The 6837-nt window shown below is 37.6% G+C and overlaps 1 protein-coding gene and 1 long non-coding RNA gene across 2 annotated transcripts in view; one reads left to right on the top strand and one right to left on the bottom strand.

The window, feature by feature from the left end:
* Nucleotides 1-3795: 3795 nt before the first annotated feature.
* Nucleotides 3796-4858, bottom strand: LOC106150133. Its single transcript, XR_001236761.1, has 2 exons — nt 4769-4858; nt 3796-4680 (listed from the first exon to the last, which is right to left on the bottom strand). It is a non-coding gene; the product is annotated as an uncharacterized LOC106150133 (long non-coding RNA).
* Nucleotides 4859-6778: 1920 nt separating this feature from the next.
* Tmem170b (transmembrane protein 170B) overlaps nt 6779-6837 on the top strand; it is a gene marked incomplete in the record, with an annotated part of 31918 nt that continues 31859 nt past the window's right edge. The window contains 1 exon segment of the mRNA XM_013521861.1: nt 6779-6837.

Raw genomic sequence — 6837 nt, 5'->3', positions numbered from 1 at the left:
AAATCAGACCTGCATGTGCAAGCACTGCATTGTCTCACTAGTGTAAAACCTGAAAGAGTTAATAAAAACTCAGAGGTATGATAGACATTGTGAAATGATATGAAAACGCTGAAGGGTAAAGGGCAACAGGGATGTGGGAAAAGAGAAGGGAAAGAAGGAGAAATTTTGAAAGAAACTGTTAATGAGTCCTTGATTGATCAATATTACATGTCTCTGTTTACATGAAAAACCACTTTGAAGATATCAATATATAATACAACAAGCATTGTTAATTTCCTACCACTTTGTTTGTAATTCTGTATTGTCTGTAGTTTTCTTTTGCTATTTTGTAAAAGGCTGTCTGTCTGTTAATGTTTTCCTCCTTTCATTTTTGAAATAAAATTTTAAAATATTACATTAGAATATTTGTCTTGATTATCAATTTTTTGGAGTGCCCTTACATTTTTCCGGCAAGGCAAGTGTCCCACGGTGGCCCTGCATGCAGACAGTGGCTACTTCTTCAGCCCTGGGTCCTTGTGGAAGGTACTGAGCCAAAGAAGCCAACTCCAGAGGAACAGTTACCACTCTGCCATCCGCTTGTAGCACCAGTGAGGAATGACATTTGCTGGTGAAGTCAATGGGATTTTGAGTTATTTTGCTATGCAGCATAGACTACTGAAGGCTACTAAAACCTAATATACAGACTATAACAGATCTGGTAGACAAAAGTAAGTAAGATTATAGAAGACATTTAGTAGCATATTAATTTTTTTTTTGTCTTTTTGAGACAGGGTCTTGCTATGCAGTTCAGGCTGGCCTTCAGCTCACTTTGTAGCCCAGCCTGGTCTCAAACTCACAACGATCCTCCTGCCTCAGCCTCCAGAGTGCTGGGATTACAGGCATGCTTCACCATGCCCAGCTAGTAGCATATTAAATGTGATAGATTTTATATAAGCCAAGACTATTTTTTAAAACAGAGAACATGCCTCTTTTTCACATGCTCATTAACTGAAATTAGCCATGTACATGTACTGGGCCACAAGGAAAAACTTCAATAAATTCCCAAAGAAGAAATAGTATAGATAACATTCTTCAACTAAACTATACTTAAGCTATTGATTGCTAACAAATGTAGAATCATTTCTCTTCAAAGGAGGATTTAAAAAAAAGGCTCCACAGAATGGAGTGCTATTTTTCCACAAAGAAAGATAACCTTGAGCCATTTGTAGGAAAATGGGTGCATCTTGTCACTATAATATTAAGTAAAATAAATCAGACACCCAAGCTTAAATATTATATGGTTTCTCTACATGAGAAACCCAAAGCGTAAATAAAAAAGCAAAATAAAAGACAAATAATAGGAAATAGGGAGACAGATCTTTCTGAAATGGGAATGGGATCAAGAGATGGAGGGAGGCAAAAGAAGGAGAGGGAAAGAGAATGGAAAAAAGAATTAAGTGTGCCAACTCCATGAGAGGAATGGAAACATCATTTACTGCAAACATATACTAATAACAATAAAAAATAAAAAGAAACTCTCTTGAAAGTAACTTCAAAGGGGCTGGGGATTTAGCTCAGTGGCACAGCGCCTGCCTGGCAAGCGCAAGGTTGTGAGTTCAATTCCTGGTAATGGAAAAAAAAAAAACACAAAAAAGCAAAAACCAAAACACTAAAGTAACTTCAAAGTAAAAATCAAAATTAAAATGGCAGAGTTACCAGTCTATTAATAGACTACTACATATCAAAACTATAGAATATGACTAAAGCAGTACTCACTGTAAGTTCAATATTGCTTACAATATTGATGGTAAAATTATAATAATTAAAATGTAGAATTAAGTAGCATATGAAAAGAATAGGAAATCATAACCAAGTAAGGGTTAATTCCAGGAAATGAAAAAGAGTATTAGGGAATATAAAAATAATATTCATTATGTGTATAGAATCAAAGAAAACAACCCAACTAACAGTTCTCATTTTTCTGTGTACAGGAACAAATAGGAGTCACACAGAAGTATGGAGAGGCATATGATTTTAAAAGAAATTAGTTTAATGGTATTGTGAAATTTCAACCCAATCTTTTGAAAATTAAGTAAGCTAATATATAGCACTTGGCACAATGTCTGACATGTGAAAAGGGTTGGCTTGATTATCACTATTATTAAAAGGAAAAGGAAAATCTGAAGAGATGCTATTATTATTATTCCTACTTAAAACTAGGAAGTGTTAGAGCCACTGATCAAATCACATTTTCCAGGTATCAATCTATTAAATTCACTCAAGGTAGAATTGCTGAAATGCGTAACAAGATGAAATTAAGTTCCCTATCTTCTGTGAAGTCTATCATAGAGTACTGTATTGCAAAAAATATGGAAATAATGAATATCCTTGATGGTTAATGTTTTTCTCAAGGGATCAATATTATTTTTATATCTCAACTGATTGTAAAAGCTTTTCTCTCAGCTCTCTCCAGGCAATTAATAGAGTAGCTAATATGTATGGGTGTTTTCTCATATATGGGAAAGGAATAAACGAAGAATGATTTATTCACTTCACACTTAAGAGAACAGGCCTGAAAGGGCTATCTTGAGATTTATATGGGGTGTTCTTTGACTTCTAGCAGGTATATGACTAATTCACTCAATATTAAAATTTTACAAGGAAAGAAAATCACAACTTTCATTTGTATTGACTTGGTTTGGGGTTTCCTAATTCTTGCTGTTGAGGAAATATTCAGTAGCCTTCAGGATCCAGTCTTCTACTACAGTGGGTGTCATTTGATTTTTCAAGGCAAATACAAGTTAAATACAATGAATTAGTCTAAAGAGTAGGAATCTTACTAATCCTCAAATCCTATAGGCAATGCTTTATAGAGAATGTTACAGATGCCAAAGCAATTCTTACTAGATTGAACAGAATTGAAAGATGGGGGAGGAGTTCTTGAGTTAAGAAAGACAACTATCAAGCTGTGGCCTAATTATTGTGTCTCTTATTTTATAACATCAAAACATAGATTATAGTAAAAACAAAATCATGTGGGACAAGAAAAATGCTGAGGTTTCTATGAAGTTCTTTTAATTATTCATTCATCAACTTTAATGGAGCACAATGTACTGGGCACTGTCCCAGGTTCTGAATATTTTAAATGTATGCTACTGTGGTGCATAACATTGATTTTGTCATGAAGGTGCATTATTGTATATGTATAATATCCATGTTTATGCTTTAGACTACTTCTATTGATGAATTATTAATTTTAATTTTGATTTTTATTATAATAGCAATAAGTACACAGGAAAAAAGTATAAAAATTATTGAATTTTTAATATTTTTGAGTGTTCATAAAAAAGCATCAACATTTTCAACATTGACTGTTTTTTGGTGTACAAGGTCTAAAAAGTAACAGCAGAAATAAGTTTCTGTATGAACTACAATGAAAATACCAATAGAACTATACAAAAAAGTCTTTACATCGATTATCACACTTAAGGTAGTCTCCACATATGACAACAGCATGCTCCATACACACCTATTGCTTACACTGACAACGCATGTGTTTTGCTTTCCTGGCCTTTTTGTAGGACATACTTGGCATCTTGTTGATCTTGCTGTTTTGTCATGAGGTTCTTACTATATTATATAATGTATAGTTAACAGGAATATAAAATAGCAATGAAATAAAGTATTAAATTCTTAATATATAGTTCATGTTTGGAATAAACAACATTTTCACATCAACTCTGTACTTGCTCACAAAACCTAAAAGAACATCAGAAATAAATTCCTATATGAATTACAATGAAAAAACCAATAGAATTCTGCAACAAAATCATCTTTATTTCAATTGTCACACCCACAGCATTTTTTATGTCATAGTTTGAATGTTTTTCAAAATATACTGCCTAAAGCTATAGCAAGCATGAAATACTGCAAGATGTTTATCAATAGTCATGTATTCAGATGGTGTGTAAATTGCCTAACAATTACTAACAAATCTCTCGAACCATGAGTGGATAGTAGCCAAACTATGAGGTCTTTTTCTTTCTTAGAGGGTGATTTTGTCATCAAACCACAGGCAATTTTGAAAGAAACCAAATCTCCTCAAACCACAAGCCCACACTCATTGCCTTTTTATAAGTATTTTACATTCCTGAGATTACCATGAGAAAGCCCTGCTAAGTACAGCAGACCTACGAGTCCTTTTAGGTCAGCTAGTGTAGTGTCATAATAAATACATTTTTGCACATGGCTGTTGCTGAGTACAGAACATTATATTTATATTTCTGTATTTGTGAATTTTATAACATCTTTAGCATTTCATCTCTTACAAAGAATTTCCACATTAAATGGCAGTACTGGCATTCTGTCCATTAGGTTTCACCCCTGGATAGCTCCTTACTAAATTTTTGGACCTAGTTCTAACATTAGATCATTCCATTTGGTTGTGTGACCATTTTTACTAGTCAAATATGTATTCACAGTGCTGTTTTCTTCATCATCTGAATTAAGGAGGTCTGCATCCCTTGTGTCTATATCAGTCTTTTCCATTTCGCTGCCACAGGAACTTTGGCTCACATAGCCAATGTCAAAGTCATGCTCATCTTTATCATCCGTGCATGAATGATTTGATGATTCACTTTTGACCTCCTCCAAAACTTGCAAATCTTTTTTTATGTGCCATTGTATTGAACTGGGCTACTTCTAAAAGAAAAACCAAAAGAAAGTAATTTAAAAATAAACCCTAAATGCAGAGAAATTTATCAGTGATCATCTCACAGGTAAAACTCACCTATTGCTGCTTCGGATCTCCTATACACTTTTCCATTCATCTGTCAAGTGTGTGAATGCATAGATGGGTTTTTGCTTTCCCTAGGCACAGCTACTGTGAGGCATAGTCACATTCTGTTTATGAAAAATGCATTTTTACAGAACAGAAGAGTGGTATGGGTGCATTTTACCCCCTTTGATGCTCAGGTAATCCTACTCAAAATCTTTGGGAGCATTATGTGGGTAAAAATCCCAGTTTCACACTTTTGCACACATGTACAAACCTTGCCACTCACCGTACCAAGTGGGTAAACATGAAGATTGTTTCTTGTATCTCCCAGGCACAGCTACTGAGACACACAGCCAGCTACTATTATACTTAAGTACAAGTTTACAGTAGAGAAGTGTGGGGATGGGCTGCTGTAACCCAGTGCTATGCCCTACATTTAAATATTAGTGCATAATCACAAGAACTTCATTAGATTCCATGTACAGTAACTAAAAGTTTCTGATCTGAGTGTAACCAGCTCCTGCTCTGAGAGGTTGCTCTGGGCCATTCACTGAATGTGGTCAAGCTGCTTAACATCACTAATCATGTATTACCAAATCCCTTAATGATTTTCAGTAACTTGTGCTTCCCCATACACAAATTTAAAGTTAGGGCGTTAACAGTGAGTTAGGACAGGTAGTGTGGTTGCTAGAAAGAATAGTAGCGCAGGAATTCAAACACTCTCTGAAGTAGGGCCATCTTTAGTAAGTCACTTAATTCTGCAGAATCAGTTTCCCTACCTGTAAAATAAAATAAATTAGAAAAATAAAGTTTCTTTTATGTCCACTATTGTATAGTCTTATAGCAACAAATCTAACCAAGTCTAAACTCTAGAAGGAAGATAAACTCGAAGTTTGGGCTCAATTCCTAACAATGATCCAAAAAAATTACCCTTCCTGTGTTGTGACATCAAAACAACACACATAAATACGTATCTGTTTGCATGTAATTATTATTTTTATAGTGGTCACCAAGAGCGCCATTTTGCGGGGGACTCAACCTTTCACTGCTTTACCAAAACTATCTGATTTAGCCACAGGATATATTTCTTTACCTTCTTTTGTAAAATTTTATTAAAAGACAGAAGGGTTGTAAAGACATGCAGCTGGAGGAGGGGTGGCTGGCCAGGGCATATTTACGTTATTGCCAAAACTGAATTTTTATTTATAAAGTTCAAAGGTTTCACTTGACCAAGAGGACATTAGCTTGAGAGGCTCCTCAGGCTAACCCTGAACTTGTGAAAGGACGGCAAAACAGGAAGGAAACAGGGATCTAATTGAAATGCTGGGGGTGGGGAATAACGGAGACCTACAGTTTAGATACAAAGCATACTGCCAGGAGAGCTAAGAAGGCGATGGGGATTAGGACACCTGCCGAGCCTTGCCTCAGTAGGTGATTTCAGATCTCTGATCTGAAGGGGAGGCTTATTGGTGCGGGTAGTAAGGCGGATTGAATGACAATGCAGATCTTTTTCTGCTTGAGTGGTTTTAACATATATTTTGCAAATAAGTGGCTTACGCAGGTCACTAAGCAGTCTCTCAGGAAAAAAAAACCTCCAGAAATAATCCCAACGCTGAGATATTACACCTTTACAAAGAGCTGCGTGCAAACCCCTTTTCGAAACGCATGTCATTTGAAGGCAAAGACTTGAACTGTCACAGCGTCCGTCTCCCCGACTCTCACAGCCCCCACAGTGGGTCGGAGTTACCGTGCACTTAGCGCACCCTCCTCCGCCTCCTGCGCTGGCTCCTGGTCTCCAGGGCGCGCGCCGGGGGGCCGGGGGCGGAGGGGAGGCGTGAAGTCGGTTCCCTTGGAGCACCCAATCAGCAGCGAGATCCGGCGGTGGCGCCAGTGACGTGCAGCGCTTCCCTCCGCCCCACTGCGGGCGGACGCTGGGCGCCGTCAGCTGCGCGAGCCGGAGCGCGAGCCGAGAGGGCGGAGGGTCGCCCGGAGCGGGGGAGTGAGCATGCGCAGCCGCTCCGGGGTGGAGGGGCCGGGATGAGAAGCGGGGCGCGCGCGCGTGCACGAGCGGTCCGCCGGCG

Source organism: Chinchilla lanigera, unplaced genomic scaffold, assembly GCF_000276665.1.
Source record: "Chinchilla lanigera isolate Chin_1 unplaced genomic scaffold, ChiLan1.0 scaffold00064, whole genome shotgun sequence".
Lineage (NCBI taxonomy): Eukaryota > Metazoa > Chordata > Mammalia > Rodentia > Chinchillidae > Chinchilla > Chinchilla lanigera.
The sequence above is the reverse complement of the archived record's forward strand: the minus strand, read 5'-3'. Positions and strand labels throughout refer to the sequence as shown.